Source organism: Hypanus sabinus, chromosome 16 (genome assembly GCF_030144855.1).
Source record: "Hypanus sabinus isolate sHypSab1 chromosome 16, sHypSab1.hap1, whole genome shotgun sequence".
In the NCBI taxonomy this organism is placed as follows: domain Eukaryota; kingdom Metazoa; phylum Chordata; class Chondrichthyes; order Myliobatiformes; family Dasyatidae; genus Hypanus; species Hypanus sabinus.
This window is the reverse complement of record NC_082721.1, coordinates 58,339,122-58,355,242: the sequence shown is the minus strand read 5'-3', so window position 1 is coordinate 58,355,242 and position 16,121 is coordinate 58,339,122. Positions and strand designations below refer to the sequence as shown.

The following is a 16,121-nucleotide window of genomic DNA, read 5'->3' as shown; positions in this document are numbered from 1 at the left end:
GCACAGCCGCTCTCTGCGAAGTGACAACAGCGTCCGTTCCTGAAACTTTGTCGTTTTTGTTTGGTAAAAGTTAACACTCGCGTAAACACTGACAGGACACACACATATATCTGGACTTTAGTTTATAAAAAATCAAACTCGGAGAGAGAGAGAAATTGTTTTCCTGGAGGGGTTTATTTTGAAAAAGAAGAGCAAAAAATCAGAAGGCGAAACTGTACGTAATGTGAATTTGGGGTTGATACGGTGAAAAATATCGTGCGTGCTTTTTGTTTTTATACGGAGAGTGGGGGCGGGGAGGGAGACGGTCTCTGTTGTAAATGAGTTAAGTGAATTGTGCCGCTGTTTTTTTTATCCCGACGAGTTTTAGAGGGGCTGGGAATTCTTCGAAATCTGCGGCGGTCTCGGTATCTGGTTTTGTCGTAAGATCGTCGCTTTCTGTCGCACGTCTACCGCATGCCTCCCATTCCGATCGGAGCTGTCAATCACCCGGGGAAGGGCCGGGGCTAGCGCTAGGGGCTGCTGTTCGAACGGGGCTAAGGAGGTAAAACGAGGGGTGAGGAGACGATGGAGTGGATGGCACTGACGATCCCCCCCCACCGCCCCGAGTCCCACAAATAGGGTCATTCCAGGCATCCTCCTCTACCTCGCAACCCTCGCCCTCTCCTTTAGCCTCAATAGCATTTAAAGCCAGGGTAATTATTAAATATATGCACACTGTTCTGTGGGAGCGGAATGTTTCACTTCAGATCGTTTCAGAGTCCGTTGTGAGAAGGGGTGCCGGTCACACCAGGCGCCAACTGGGCAATTCACCTTTCCTTCGTTTCCGCAACCGCTTACCGTGGAAGGGAGCTACTGAGGAGAGGGGGGGGGGGAAGGGGGTGTTGGCTGTTGGAGTGACTTTAGGGGAAATCAAAAGTTGTGGTCACATTTCTAGCATGGTTAATTTAGACGCCTGTGAGCTTTGTGAAGCGTGCTCTGACTGGGCAATCCGCCTGTTACATACCTGGCACGGGGTGGTACAGGAAGCGTTTCGACTCTGGATTTGGTGCTTACGTACAGTCCTCCCAGACTTCCAGCTACAAAGTTATAGTGTCCGCTTGTAAGGCTGGACAAATATATTGCAGGCGCGCACACACATAAACGGATGGACACATAAACGTATGTGCCATTCTTAACGCAAGTAGCTAAAAATTTGACAGAAGTATCAATTCCAAGAAAATTATTGTTTTATTTTTGGACAACTAACGTGTTTTAATAGCAAAAATACCAACAGTTGCTGGGAAATCTGGAAATTAAGAGAAAACGTTGGAAACACTCAGCAGGTCATGTGGCATCTAGGAGGGAACTCGCATGTTGGGTGAATGACATTTCATCAGAGTTCTGACGAATGGTCGCCCGCATGTAGCTAAAATCTGTCTACTTCACAGACTCTACTCGATCCTCTGAGTGTTTCCACCATTTCGTTCTTTTTATTTTGTTTTATTTTTCTTACTTCCATTATTCTTATTTATATATATATATTTGCATATATTATGTAGGATTGCACTATTTTGATATAACTATCGACGTATTCAAATCTAAAAGCTGAATTAAAATGGGGGAACAAAGTGCTTGAGCGTTGACAATGTGCCGAAAAATAGCTCGGGAAAGAAATTCAGCCTACCTACAGAGATGAATCAGCGGTCGGCTGGGAAGCTGAGGTTAGAATCCAAGATAAGGAACAGGAGAAAACCTTCAGCTCTCCACCCATGTTCCTAAATCCACCAAGACCATTGTTGATCATTCTCTGCTCTGCTTTCCTTTACTATCCATACACATGATTTCTCGATATCCACAGATTTATCATCTGTGTTCTGAATGCAGTGGTTGACTGCACTCCCTCTGTGGTGGAGAGTTCCAGAGATTTACAATCCTCTGGGAGAATTTTCTCCTCATTTCAGTTCAAACTCCACAACCTATAGAATAACTTTCAAGTTCTCTACAACTCAGTTTGATTTACTTGCCTTCAAAAAAATTATCATCTGCATGATTTTGTGTATTGAATGTTTGTCAGTCTTTGTTAAGTATAGTTGTTTTCATAAATTCAATTATATTTCTTTATTGCAAGGAAATAAATCTCAAGGTAGCATATGGTGATATATACATGCTTTGATAATAAATTTCCTTTGACGTTGCCTTGTAATCTTGCTACAGTTGTACACATACCTCAAACATTGCACTCAGATTCAATCAATAGGGCCGAGAAACAGGCCATGATGGAATGCCAGCGCAGACCCGATGGGCTGAATGGCCTAAGCCTGTTCCTATGTCTATTAAGGTTGTTTATCAGTCTTTATTTACGTAAAGTTTTTTATAAATTTTATTGCATTTATTTATCTATTTCTTTATTTTCCTGTGAATGTCTGTCAAAAAATAAATCTCATGGTAGTAAATGATGACAGATACTTACTTTGAATATAGTACATAGAAATTTCGGCCCACAATGTTGTACTGACCATGTAACCTACTCTAGGGTCTGCCTAGAATTTCCCTAGTGCATAGCCCTCTATTTTTCCAAGTTCCATGTACCTATCTAAGAGGTTTTTAAAATATCCTATTGTATCTGCTTCCACCACCACCACCAGCACTGCATTCCACACACCCACTACTCTCTATTTGAAAAACAGTCCTGACATCCCCTCTGTACCTATTTCCAAGCACCTTAAAACTATGTCCCCTTGTGTTAGCCATTTTAGACCTGGGAAAAAGTCTCTGGCTATCCACACGATCAATGCCCCTCATCATCTTGTGCAGCTCTATCAGGTCACCTCTCATCCTCCATCTCTCCAAGGAGAAAAGGCTGAGTTCACTCAACCTATTCTCATAAGGCATAGTCCCCAATCCAAGTAACAATCTTGTAAATCTCCGCTGCACTCTTTTCACATCCTTCCTATAGTAAGGTGACCTGATAATAAATTTACTTGATGCTTTGACAACTTGCCTACCCCATGACTCCTCATTCCTGATTTCTCAGGAGGGGTCCCCACACTGACCATCTCTGGACTGCTGTTAGTTGTCTGTTTCAGTGACATGTGCAGAGTTGGCTGCCCAGCTGATGGATCACTGATTCTAATGTTCTCAGGCTAAACCCTGGGCTCTTCCTGAACATTACAAGTGTGTTTTTGTTGCTCATTTCTTCCCACACCTCCCTTCCAACCAGGTTGCCATTCACATTTTTCACTTCATCTAAGATAGTGATAATAAACTTGATTCTTATTCTGATGTGTAAAGCAGAAAGGTTGAGATATGGGAATATCTCCAATGGTCTACAAAGGTCATTGTAAAATGCCTTTCAAACTATACCTGTCCCTAACATTCAGCATGGACATATATGGTCTGAAGGGCTGTACAACTTTGTGGCTCTATATAACTAATTGCCAAGGCTGATTTATTCAGTCTTGGCCTGGTGTCAATCCTCAAATTTAAGCATTCAACTACAGAAAGTCTTCCCTCAGGAATTCCTTCCATTTTTCATTCCCTCCTCTTTCCATCTTTCTATCCTCTCTACCTCTCTCTCACTCTCTCTATTCAACTTTCTTTCTCCCTTTCTCCATATCCCTCACCTTCCTTCTCCCTCTTTCTCTACCCTCTATCAGAACCTCTTTCTCCCTCCCTGATTCTCTCTCCCTTTCAGGTTCTCTCCTTCTCTCTTCTCTCTCCCCCTCCCTTCCTCCTTCTCCCTCTCCCCATCTCACTTGCTTGCTCATTCCCTCCCTCCTTCCCTCTATCCCTGCCTCCCTCTCCTTCTTTCTCTCTCTCATCCATTGTTCCCCTCAAAACTTCCTTAAATCCAGCATCTGTCTAGGTTTTTGCCTCTATTTCTCAGTGTGATACCTTTGACTAGATGTCATTGGGATAATTTGCTACATCAACAAGAAACTGCCAAGGAATTTCCCAGATTTAGTTTTCTGCAAACAGACACTATTGCTCTTCCCCTGTTCCCTCCAGGAGAGAGGGCTGTGGGGACACAGGGTTATGGTGTTGAGTGAGCATATTCATTCACCCTGCCATCTCTCTCTGGTATCTCAGTCTGCTTTCAGCTGTCTGAGAAATCATGGAGGGAGGGAGGGAGGGAGGGAGGGAGAGAGAGAGAGTGAGAGAGAGAGAGAGAAAAGGTTATTTTAGCTTCTAAATATCAAGTATCTCCATCTTCTATTGTGTTGTGCTGTAGGTTATCTATGTTCTATGTAATAGCTCATTAGCTTGTTGATTAAGTGGCTTCATACCTTCATTCAAACAGCAAAGGATTTTCATGCAAGAACATAAATGTATCAGTCATTAATCCTACCCAGTATAGTTAAACCCTGCCAAACCCGCTCCATTGTATTACATCAGTTATTAAGGTACCATTACCCCATAATCTTACAGCACCATTACACGTTGTCTCTGTCTGCAGTGTAGAGATATGTTTCATAACATGCTTCTAATTATTGTGGTGGCATGGTAGCATAGTGGTTAGCACAGTGGTTTACAATACCAGAGACCCAGGTTCAATTCCTGTGAAGAGTTTTAATGTTCTTCCCATGACCATGAGGGTTTCCTTGGTGTGCTCTTTCCTCCCACAGTCTGAAGACCTACCAGTTGGTAGGTTAACTGGCCATTGTAAATTGTCCCATAATTAGGATAGGATTAAATTGGGAGACTGCTCATCAGCATGGCTCAAAGGGCCAGAAAGGCTGATTCCATGCTGTATCTAAATAATTAAATAAATAACTACATTTGCTTAGTTCGGTGGTCTAAGTAATTTTTAACCACTAAATATTTTTGATATTCACAGTGATGACATTTCTAGGTAAAATGGTTTTGCTTATCTTAATTTTGCACATTTCACAGTCCCCAGCATCACTTTGCAGAGATGCCCATCCACATAGCATGAGCCATGCAGAATGAGCAGTGACAGACCACAATGGGATACCACGGTGTCGAGTCTGACTTTGCAATTCCCTCCCCCACCACCCCCCCCCCCCAAATCCACAAGCCTTGCAGCTCCAGCATTCTGGGATCAGTCATGATCACCCACACTGACTATGTGGAGTTTACACATTCTCACTGTGTCTGAATGGGTTTAAGGCCTTTAGACCATGAGACATAGGAACAGAATTAGGTCATTTAGCCCAGTGAATCTGCTCTGCCAGTACATCATGGCTGAGTTATTATCCCTCTCAACCACATTCTTCTGCCTTCTGCCTGTAAACTGACTAACTAAGGACCTATCGAACCTCCGCTTTAAATATATTAAATGACCTGGCCTCCACAGTGGTCTGTGGCAATGGATTCCACAAGTTCACCACCCTCTGGATAAAGAAATTCCTTCTCATCTCTGTTCTAAATGGACATCCCTCTATTATAAGGTTGTGCCCTCTGGTCCTAGATTCACCCACTAGAGGAAACATCCTATCTATGTTTACTCTGTCCAGGCCTTTCAATATTCAATATATTTCAATGAGATCCCCCTCTCATTCTTCTAAACACTGATGAGTACAGGCTCACAGCTATCAAATGCTCCTCATATATTAACCCTTTCATTCCCAAGATAATTTTTGTGAACCTCCTCTGGACCTTCTCCAATACAGGCACTCCCTTTCTTAGATAAGGAGCCTAAAACTGCTCACAATACTACAAGATTCTCCAGTTTCCTCCCAATCTGAAAGAAGTGTATGTTGAAATATTATTTGACTGTTGTAAGTTAACCCTGGTGTGTATGTGAGTGGTACAAGCTTGGGTGGGGGGGCAGTGCTGGTGTTGGGAGCAGTTGATGAGAATCTGGGAAGAAATAAAATGAGCCAATATAGGAGTAATGTAACAATGGGCAAGGGTCTTGGTGGACTAAGTGCCCTGCATTTCTCTATGACTGTATCTATGCAGTGCACAATCACTGGGACTACCAGCCACAAATGATGCTGGTTTGACAATATTATCCTCACACTGAAAACGGAGAGTCTATTCTATCATTCAGCATGATCTGAGCTGAGCTGAAACCCAGTACCATTTACTGCCTCTTTCCCATATATTACAACACCTTTAGTTATTGCACAGAATAGTTGGTCTTATAATTGGTAAAATGATTGATTTAGTATAAGAATAGTATTTCTTATACAAGATTTTTTTTACTTCAATCTTTCTATGTTTGAAAACTTTAAAAACAGATATCTTGATAATTCTTCTGGGAAAAACAATCATGTTGCTGGGCCTGACTTTTTGAGAGGTAAATTTTTATTCCTTGAGATACCACCACAAACTCAAGTAGGACTCAGCAACAGGCCTTATGTGAATCCAACTACCTCACACTTTTAGGTTTTGAAACCAGTAACAACATCAGCAGTCCTCAACCATCAGATAAAAGTACTCAAAACATCTGAAGCAGGTAATTGAACAGGTTATTGTTAATTCTTTGTAGCCAGTTTTTTTTTGCTATAGAAAGGAATACACACACTCCCTTTTTCTCCTACAACTTGCTATCTCACAGTTGCACACCATCCATAATAGTTGGTCTTATAATTATAAAATAATTGATAGCATTCTTATAAAAGACTCTTTTCATTGTAATTTTTCTATGTTTGTAAATTTTTAACATAGATGTTTTGAAAATTCTTCTTTGGACAATGATTTTCCTGTGCACCATGCCAGTCGGGTAATACTACAAGAGGATCAAAGGGAGAGACCTCATTCCACTCATCCTTCTCATAAAATGATAAGGCACAGGAGCAGATTTAGGCCAGTTGAGTCTGTTCTGCCATTCCAACATGGCTGATTTATTACCCCTCTTAACTCCATTCTCTGCCTTTTCCCCATAATCTTTGATGCCCTTACTAATCAAGAAACAAATACCTTACCATCCAGAAAGACAGCCATCTCTTCCTCTGCAGCTTAGAATGAGGTAGGGAACTCAGTGGAGGATTTAATCTATGCCCATGGAACTAGCCATTGGTTCTTGAGGAAATGACTTTCAGGTTTTTGATGGATTTTAACCACAATGTTACTAACTTGGTTATAAAGAGGTGCATAATCCTGAGGTTTTTATGTTAATGGAGCACTTTAAGGGCATTGACTTGCACACAGCTCCTGCTTGCATTTTTCCAATTTCTTGTCTTTCTCACATTGAGCCAAGTGCCGGGGTAGAAAGACCAAGTCTTCATCTACCTCCATACCAGGACCCATCTGCCATCCAGGCTGATCTTCCAAGTTGGTAACACTGAAGCTTTATAGGACATTAGTCAGACTGCATTTGGAGTATTGTGAGCAGTTTTGGGGCTGTATGGATGTGCTGGCATTGGAGAGGGTCCAGAGGAGATTCACAAGAATGATCCTGAGAATGAAAGGGTTAATGTATGAATAGCATTTTGTGGCTCTGGACCTGTACTCACTGGAGTTTAGAAGAATGAAGGGTAGCTTGCACTGAAAGCTATCGAAAGGCCTGGATGGAGTGGATGTGGAGAGGATGTTTCCAATGGTGGGGTAGTCTAGGGTCAGAGGGCAAAGACTCAGTATAGAGGAACATCCATTTAGAATAGAAATGAGGAGAAATTTAATTCACCAGAGGGTGGTAAATTCTGGACTTCATTGTCGTAGACAGCTGCAAATGACACACACCCACGCACACTGTCCTAGAGCAGTATAGACTTACTGAGTTGTACAGCACCACAACCATGGCGAACTGTTAAAACCCTCAACAGTGATCCCATTTACCCACACATTAGGGCTGTATCCTATACTGTGCATTTTTAACGATCTCTTAAGCTTTGACTATCTCTGATTCCAACACCTCCCCTGGCAGTGAGTTGCAGATATCAACCTCTCACTGTGTTAAAGAGAAATTCCCTCAAATGCCTCTCAGATCCCCTTACTCTCATCTTAAGCCCCTGCCCTTTTGTTTGTGATAATCCTACCAGGGGAAAAGTATTTAACTACCATGGAGAATTTTTTTTTTTATCTTTCCACCTCATCTATACTTCTCATAATCTTATATACCACCAATAACTCACCTCTCAGCCTCTATCCCTCCTGGGAAAAGAAAGGCCAGTCTACAACTAAAATCCTCCAGCATCCTGACGAATCTCCTCTGCACCCTCTCCAGCATAAACACATCCTTCTGTTGTATGGTGACCAGAACTGCGTGCTGCATTCCAAGTGTGGCCTAAACAGTGTTTTGTGAAGTTGCTGGATAACACTTGAAGTATTGTGTTCATAGAAACATAGAAAATAGGTGCAGGAGTAGGCCATTCGGCCCTTTGAGCCTGTACCGCCATTCAGTATGTTCATGGCTGATCATCCAACTCAGAACCCTGTACCTGCTTTCTCTCCATACCCCCTGATCCCTTTAGCCACAAGGGCCATATCTAACTTCCTCATAAATATAGCCAATGAGCCGGCCTCAACTGTTTCCTGTGGCAGAGAATTCCACAGATTCACCACTCTCTCTGTGAAGAAGTTTTTCCTCATCTTGGTCCTAAAAGGCTTCCCCTTTATCCTTAAACTGTGACCTCTCATTCTGGACTTCCCCAACATTGGAAACAATCTTCCTGCACCTAGCCTGTCCAATCCCTTTAGAATTTTATATGTTTCAATAAGATCCCCCTCAATCTTCTAAATTCCTGTGAGTATAAGCCTAGTCGATCCAGTCTTTCTTCATATGAAAGTCCTGCCATCCCAGGAATCAATCTGGTGAACCTTCTCTGTACTCCCTCTATGGCAAGAATGTTTTTCCTCAGATTAGGGGACCAAAACGGCACACAATATTCTAGGCGCGGTCTCACCAAGGCCTTGTAGTAAAACTACAGTAGAACCCTGCAGTAGAACCTCCCTGCTCCTGTACTCAAATCCTTTTGCTATGAATGCCAACATACCATTTGCCTTTTTCACCGCCTGCTGTACCTGCATGCCCACCTTCAATGACTGGTGTACAATGTCACCCAGGTCTCGTTGCATCGCCCCTTTTCCTAATCGGCTACCATTCAGATAATAACCTGTTTTCCTGTTCTTGCAACCAAAGTGGATAACCTCACATTTATCCACATTAAATTGCATCCGCCATGAATTTGCCCACTCACCTAACCTATCCAAGGCACCCTGCATCCTCTTAGCATCCTCCTCACAGCTAACACCGCCGCCCAGCTTCATGTCATCTGCAAACTTGGAGATGCTGCATTTAATTCCCTCCTCTAAATCATTAATATATATTGTAAACAACTGGGGTCCCAGCACTGAGCCTTGCGGTACCCCACTAGTCACTGCCTGCCATTCTGAAAAGGTCCCGTTTACTCCCACTCTTTGCTTCCTGTCTGCCAACCAATTCTCTATCCATATCGATACCATACCCGCAATACCATGTGCTTTAAGTTTTCACACTAATCTCCTGTTTGGGACCTTGTCAAAAGCCTTTCGAAAATCTAAATATACCACATCCACTGGCTCTCCCCTATTCACTCTACTAGTTACATCTGTTCAGTTCTGGTCACCACATTGTAAGAAAGTTGTGGAAGATTTAGAGAGGGTGCAGGGGAGATTCACCAGGATGCTGACCAGATTAGAGAACTTGTCTTATGAGTAAAAGTTGAGTGAGCTTGGGTTTTTCTCTTTGCAACAAAGAAGGATGAGAGGTATATTAGATGATAAGAGGCATATCGCTGGTATCTTCCACAGTGAAGACAAATGCAAAAACCTTGCAACACACACAAAATGCTGGAGGAACTCAGCAGGCCAGGCAGCATCTATGGAAAAAAGTACAGTTGGCACTTTGGGCCGAAAGCCTTCGGCAGACTCCTGGCCTGCTGAGTTCCTCCAGCATTTTGTGTGTGTTGCTTGGACTCACAGCATCTGAAGATTTTCTCTTGTTTACAAAACACTTATTGCACTTGTCTGCCATTTCTTTCTCTCCTGCTACTACCATTAAAGCATCACTTTCCAGCAGTCCAATATCCATTTTCATGTCTTTTACTCTTTATATATCTGAAAAAATGCTTGCTATCATCTTTTGTATTACAAGATAGCTTACCTTCGTGCTTCATCTCTTCTCTTCTTATTGCTTTTTAGTTGCCTTCTGTTGGTTCTTTTAAAGCTTCCCACTAACTTTTGCTATATGTATGTCATTGCTATTGCTTTTCTTTTGTCTTTGACTCCCCCTAGTAGTTTCATTCTCCCTTTAGAATGCTTCGTCTTTGGGGTAAACCAGTCTTGTTGGCAGTTGCTGTTTCCAAAGGGAAGAGATTATGTTGACTTTTTGATTTTATCGTGGATTCTCCTCTTGACAAAATTAAACCTCTCGATTGCTTTTGAGACCTCAGCCCTTCACAATACTGATTAATTGCTTGTCAACATTGACATATGTTATTTGACCTTCGTGTTATCCACACATTGAATTTGCTTCAGCAGCATACAGCAAATATAAGTAAAAACTTATTGTATTCAAACATTGTTAAGCTAGCAGATATACAAAGAGGTCTATCAATCTTTATATATTTCCCTCATTATTAGCCTTTCATTTAGAGTTAATTGTTAAGGATGAGGTTGATGACACTGGACAAGATAGTGCAACGTCAGCATGGTTTCCTTCAAGGAAATTCCAGCCTGATGAACCTGTTGAAATTCTTTGAGGAGATTACAAGTAGGATAGATAAAGGGGATATGGTGAATGTTGTATATTTGGACTTTCAGAAGGCCTTTGACAAGGTGCCATAAATAAGGTTGCTTACCAAGTGTTGTGCAAGGGTCAGTGTTGGGACCACTTCTTTTTATGCTGTATATAAATGATTTAGATGATGGAATAGATGGCTTTGTTGCCAAGTTTGCTGATAATACGAAGATTGCTGGAGGGGCAGGTAGCATTGATGAAACAGGCAGGCTGCAGAAGGACTTAGACTGATTAGGAGAAGGGGCAAAGAAGTGGCAAATGAAATACAATATTGGAAAATGCATGGTCATGCACTTTGGTAGTAGAAATAAATGTGCGGACTATTTTCTAAACGGTGAGAAAATCCAAAAATATGAGATGCAAAGGAACTAGGGAGTCCTTGTGCAGAGCACCCTAAGTGTTAACTTGCAGGTAGAGTTGGTGATGAGGAAGGCAAATGTCATGTAAGCATTCATTTCAAGGGGTCTAGAATACAAGAGCAGGGCTGTGACACTGAGGCACTGGTGAGGCCTCACCTTGAGAATTGTGAACAGTTTTGGGACCCTCATCTTAGAAAAGATGTGCTGGCATTGGAGAGGGTCCAGAGGAAGTACACAAAAATGATTCCAGGAATGAAAGGGTTATCATACAAGGAATGTTTGATGGCTCTGGGTCTGTACTCACTGGAGTTCAGAAGGATGAGGGGGGAAACTCATTGAAATCTTTCAAACGTTAAAAGGCCTAGACAGAGTAAATGTGGAAAGGATGTTTCTCATGGTGGGAGGGTCTAGAAATAGAGGGCACAACCTTAGGACAGAGGGGCACCCTTTCAAAACAGAGATGCAAAGAAATTTCTTTAGCCAAACGGTGGTGAATTTGTGGAATTTGTTGCACAATCTGGGGTTGAAGAGGAGAGATAAAAAGGATCAGCCATGATTGAATGACAAAGCAGACCATAAGACCATAAGATATAGGCCATTCAGCCCATTGAGTCTGCTCCACCATTCAATCATGGGCTGATCCAATTCTTCCAATCATCCCACTCCTTTGCTTTCACCCCGTACCCTTTGATGCCCTGGCTAATCAAGAACCTATCTATCTCTGCCTTAAATGCACCCAATGACTTGGCCTCCACAGCTGCTTGTGGCAACAAATTCCACAGATGTACCACCCTCTGACTAAAGTAATTTTTCCACATCTCAGTTCTAAATCGATGTCCTTCAATCCTAAAGTTGTGCCTTCTTTTCCTGGACTCCCCCACCATGGGAAGTAATTTTGCCATAAATAATCTGTTCAGGCTTTTTAACATTCGGAATGTTTCAATGAGATCTCTCACCGCGCCCTCCCCCCCCCCCCCCCACATCTCCTGCACTCCAGGGAATACAGCCCAAGAGCCGCTAGCCGTTCCTCATATGGTAACCCTTTCATTCCTACAATCATTCTCTTGAATCTTCTCTGAACCCTCTCCAATGTCAATATATCCTTTCTAAAATAAGGAGCCCAGAACGGCACACAATGCTCCGTGTGGTCTCACTAGTGCCTTATAGAGCCTCAACATCATATCCCTGCTCTTATATTCTATACCTCTAAAAATGAATGCTAACGTTGCATTCACCTTCTTCACAACTGACTCAACCTACAGATACCTTTAGGGTATCTTGCACAAGGACTCCCAAGTCCCTTTTCATCTCTGCATTTTGAATTCTCTCTCCATCTACATAATAGTCTCCCTGGTTATTTCTTCCACCAAAGTGCAAGACCATATACTTTCTAACATTGTATTTCATTTGCCACTTCTTTGCACATTCCCCTAAATTACTTAAGTCTCTCTGTTTCTCTGTTTCCTCAACACTACCCACTCCTCCACCTATCTTTGTATCATCAGCAAATTTAGCCACAAATCCATTAATCCCATAGACAAATCATTGACATACTTCATAAAAAGCAGCAGCCCCAACACCAGCCTCTGTGGAACTCCACTGGTACCCGGCAGCCAGTCAGAATAGGATCCCTATATCCCCACTCTCTGTTTTCTGCTGATCAGCATTGCTCCCCCCATGTCATTCCATGGGCACTTAACTTGCTAAGCAGCAAGTGTGGCACCTTGTCAAAGGCCTTCTGAAAATCCAAGTATACCACATCTACTACATCACCTTTGTCTACTCTGCTTGTAATTTCCTCAAAAAATTGCAGTAGGTTAGTCAGGCAGGATTTTCCTTTCAGGAAACCATGCTGGCTTTGGCCTATCTTGTCATGTGCCTCCAGGTGCTCCATAATCTCATCCCTAACAATTGATTCCAACAACTTCCCAACCACTGATATCAGGCTAACAGGTCTATAGTTTCCTTTCTGCTGTCTCCCACCCTTCTTAAATAGCATAGTAACATCTGCAATTTTCCAGTCTCCTTCCTAGTTTCCTTCTGCAAGTTTTTAAAAGCTTCCCAATCCTCTATCTTCCCACTAGCTTTGGCTTCCTTATATGCCCTTTCTTTTGCTTTTACTTTGGATCTGACTTCACTTGTCAGCCACGGTAGTGTCCTTCTTCCATTCAAAACTTTCTCCTTATTTGGAATATATCCATCTTGCATTACCCTCATATTTTGCTGAAACTCCAGCCATTGCTGCTCTGCTGTCCTTCCTGCTTGTGTCCCTTTCCAGTCAACTTTGGCCAATTTTAATTTCAGACTTGATGGGCCAGTGGCCTAATTCTGTTCCTATGTCTTATGGTCTTCATTCATATCATACCATCTTAAAATATTTTGCGTTGGATACATATAGTCAGACTAGTTGTCTGTAGTCTGGTCACAGTGGTCTTGTTACTAATGATATGTGACTTTGTTCATTGGAATATTGTTTTGATTGCCACAATTCAGGGCAGCACAGTAGCATAACACCTTACAGCACCAACATTTGGGTTTCAGTTCCCACTGCTGTCTTTAAGTAGCTTGTACCTTCTCCCCTTGACTGCTTGGATTTCCTCCAAGTGTTCTGGTTTCCTCCCACATTCTAAAGGCAGGCTAGAATTAGTACCTTGTGGGCATGTTATGTTGGTTCCAGAAGTGTGGCAGTACTGGGAGGCTGCTCCCAGCACAATTTCAAACGGTGTTGGTCATTGACGCTAATAGCCCATTTCACTCTAGTTTTCAACAAATAAAACTCATCTTTAATATTTATCTCTTTAATTCAGGGATGTTGCAGATGTGGTGGAGATTTTTACTGGAATGTTTCAAAGGGTATTTAGTTCCAGAATTAGACTAAAAAACCTGAGGTTGGAGTTATGAAGGCAAATATACTGAGTTTACACTAATTATTAACTCCCCACGTACACTGATATAACACTAATCCTATTTTATTCTCCCCACATACTTGGAGCAAGGGGAGCTGTGAGGAGATATGATGCTGGTGCCAGTGATCATATCTGGTTTAGAGAAGGGGGAATTGAGGAAAGAGGATGTCGGGGGTCTGGGGGTGCAGATTCAAGGTGATGAAAACAGATACAAAAAGCTTTTTTAATGTGCCCTGTAATTATGATGTGGAGCTCAATGTCTGTGGAAGTTGAGTCAATCAGGACATTTAAAAGAGAATTTGGTCAGGGTAATGGGTCAAACTGGATATCCATTGCTTCTCTGTCTGCACAACCTTTGTCACAAAGGAGTGGAGTACAAAAGAACGAAAAATGTACAATAGTATGGAAAAGGCTGTAGCCACAGAAAGTGGTGGATACAGCTCAGTCCATCACAGGCAAAGTCCTCCCCATCACTGAGCACTTTTACACATCACACTGCCAAAGAAAGCATCTGCCATCATCAAGGACCCCACCATCCAGTCCATGCTCTCTTCTCACTACCATCGGGTAGGAGTTTTTAGAGTCTCAGATCCCATGCCAACAGTCATTACCCTTCAACCACGAAGCTCCTGAACCAGCATGGATAACCTTGCTCATCTCAACACTGAATTGATTCCACAACCAACAGATTCACTTTAAAAGACTCTACAACTTAAGTTTCCGTATTATATTTTTTAAAATTTGCACAATTTATCTTCTTTTATACATTGGTTGTTGTCAGTCTTTATGTGTAGTTTTTCACAAATTCCATTGTATTACTTTATTTTTATATAAGCATCTGCAAGAAAATGAATCTCAAGTTAGCATATCATGACATGAACGTACTTGGATAATAAATATGCTTTGACTTTGAAAGCTTGCTACAGTGGTACACCATATACACTGCAATTCAAACATTGCACTCAGATTCAGTCAACAGATCATCTTTTTGAGTTACGGAAACAGGCTCTACAGTCCAACTGCTCCTTGCTGATCACGATGCCCACCTAAACTTGTTACATTTTCCTGCATTTAGCCCATATCCCTCTAAGCAGTTCCTATCCATGTACCCGACCAAGCACCTCCGAAATGGTGTTAGTGTACCTGCCTCAGCCACTTTCCATATGCAGACCACCCTCTGAATGAAGAAGTTGCCACTCAGCGTTCCACTGAATCCCTCGCCTCTCACTTTTAAACCTACTGTGTGCCCGCTAGTTTTTGGTACCATTCCCACTGTGGGCATTCACCTTATCTATAACCCTCATGATTTTGTATACCTCTATAAGGTCATCCTTCAGTCTCCTGAAGTCCAAGGAATAAGTCCAACCTCTCTCTATGACTCAGGCCTTCAAGACCTGACAACGTTCTCCTAAATCTTCTAACTGAGCCTCCATATGGGCTTCTCCTACTCACATTCCTTTCCTGAGGTACTTATTCACTTTTAAGTATTATTGTAGAGGGCTGTTAACAACTGAGTTCACAGTAGATTCAGGCAGGTGCCATTGCTGGGAAGGTGGTTGCACTTTCTCAAACACTACAGATCAGAGAAGAATTGGTTACTGGATGTTTACTTAAAGGTTAACATGGATATGGTGGGTTGAAGAGCTGTGCTATATTACTTTATTACTTTATAAACCTGCTCTACACAAGCCAAGACCTATCCCCAAAGTTTATCTGATGTCTTTGAAAAGTCTTCGAAGTTCAATGTGAATTTATTCTCAAAGTGTGTTTTCTTTGATTCATTTACTGAGATTAATTTTACTGTAGAGTAAACATAGAAATACAATAGAATCAACGAAAAATGGTAAACTACGCACAAAGACTGACAAACAACCAATATGCTAAATATAGAATGCTAAAGAAGGCATTCTGTATCAATAAATAAATAGATAGATATATAATAATGAGAATATGAAAGTGCATCTGTAGGTTGTAGAAACAGTTCAGAATTTAGAGTTCAGGTGAGTGAAGTTATCCATGCTGGTTGCAGAGCCTGATGGTTGCAGGGTAATAATTGTTCCTGAACCCTGTGATGTGGGACCGAAGGCTCTTACACCTCCTTCCTGATGGCAGCAGTGAGAAGGAAGCATGGCCTTGTTGGTGGGAGTCTTTGATGATGGAAGTTTTATCTAGACTTTGGTGAAATAAGTT

At 42.0% G+C, this 16,121-nt stretch overlaps 1 protein-coding gene and 1 long non-coding RNA gene across 3 annotated transcripts in view; one reads left to right on the top strand and one right to left on the bottom strand.

Annotated features, from left to right (window-relative positions):
* Positions 1-1,074, bottom strand: part of nfixb (nuclear factor I/Xb) — a 392,155-nt gene extending 391,081 nt beyond the window's left edge. Inside the window, exon 1 of the mRNA XM_059991877.1 lies at positions 1,004-1,074. The gene's annotated coding sequence lies outside the window, so the exon portion shown is untranslated. The remainder of the gene's footprint in view (positions 1-1,003) is intronic.
* Positions 1-16,121, top strand: part of LOC132406342 (uncharacterized) — an 82,075-nt gene that overhangs the window by 46 nt on the left and 65,908 nt on the right. For both annotated transcript variants that reach the window (XR_009516137.1, XR_009516136.1), the window contains exon 1: positions 1-214. This exon is cut by the window's left edge and continues 46 nt beyond it. This is a non-coding gene — a long non-coding RNA (uncharacterized LOC132406342). The remainder of the gene's footprint in view (positions 215-16,121) is intronic.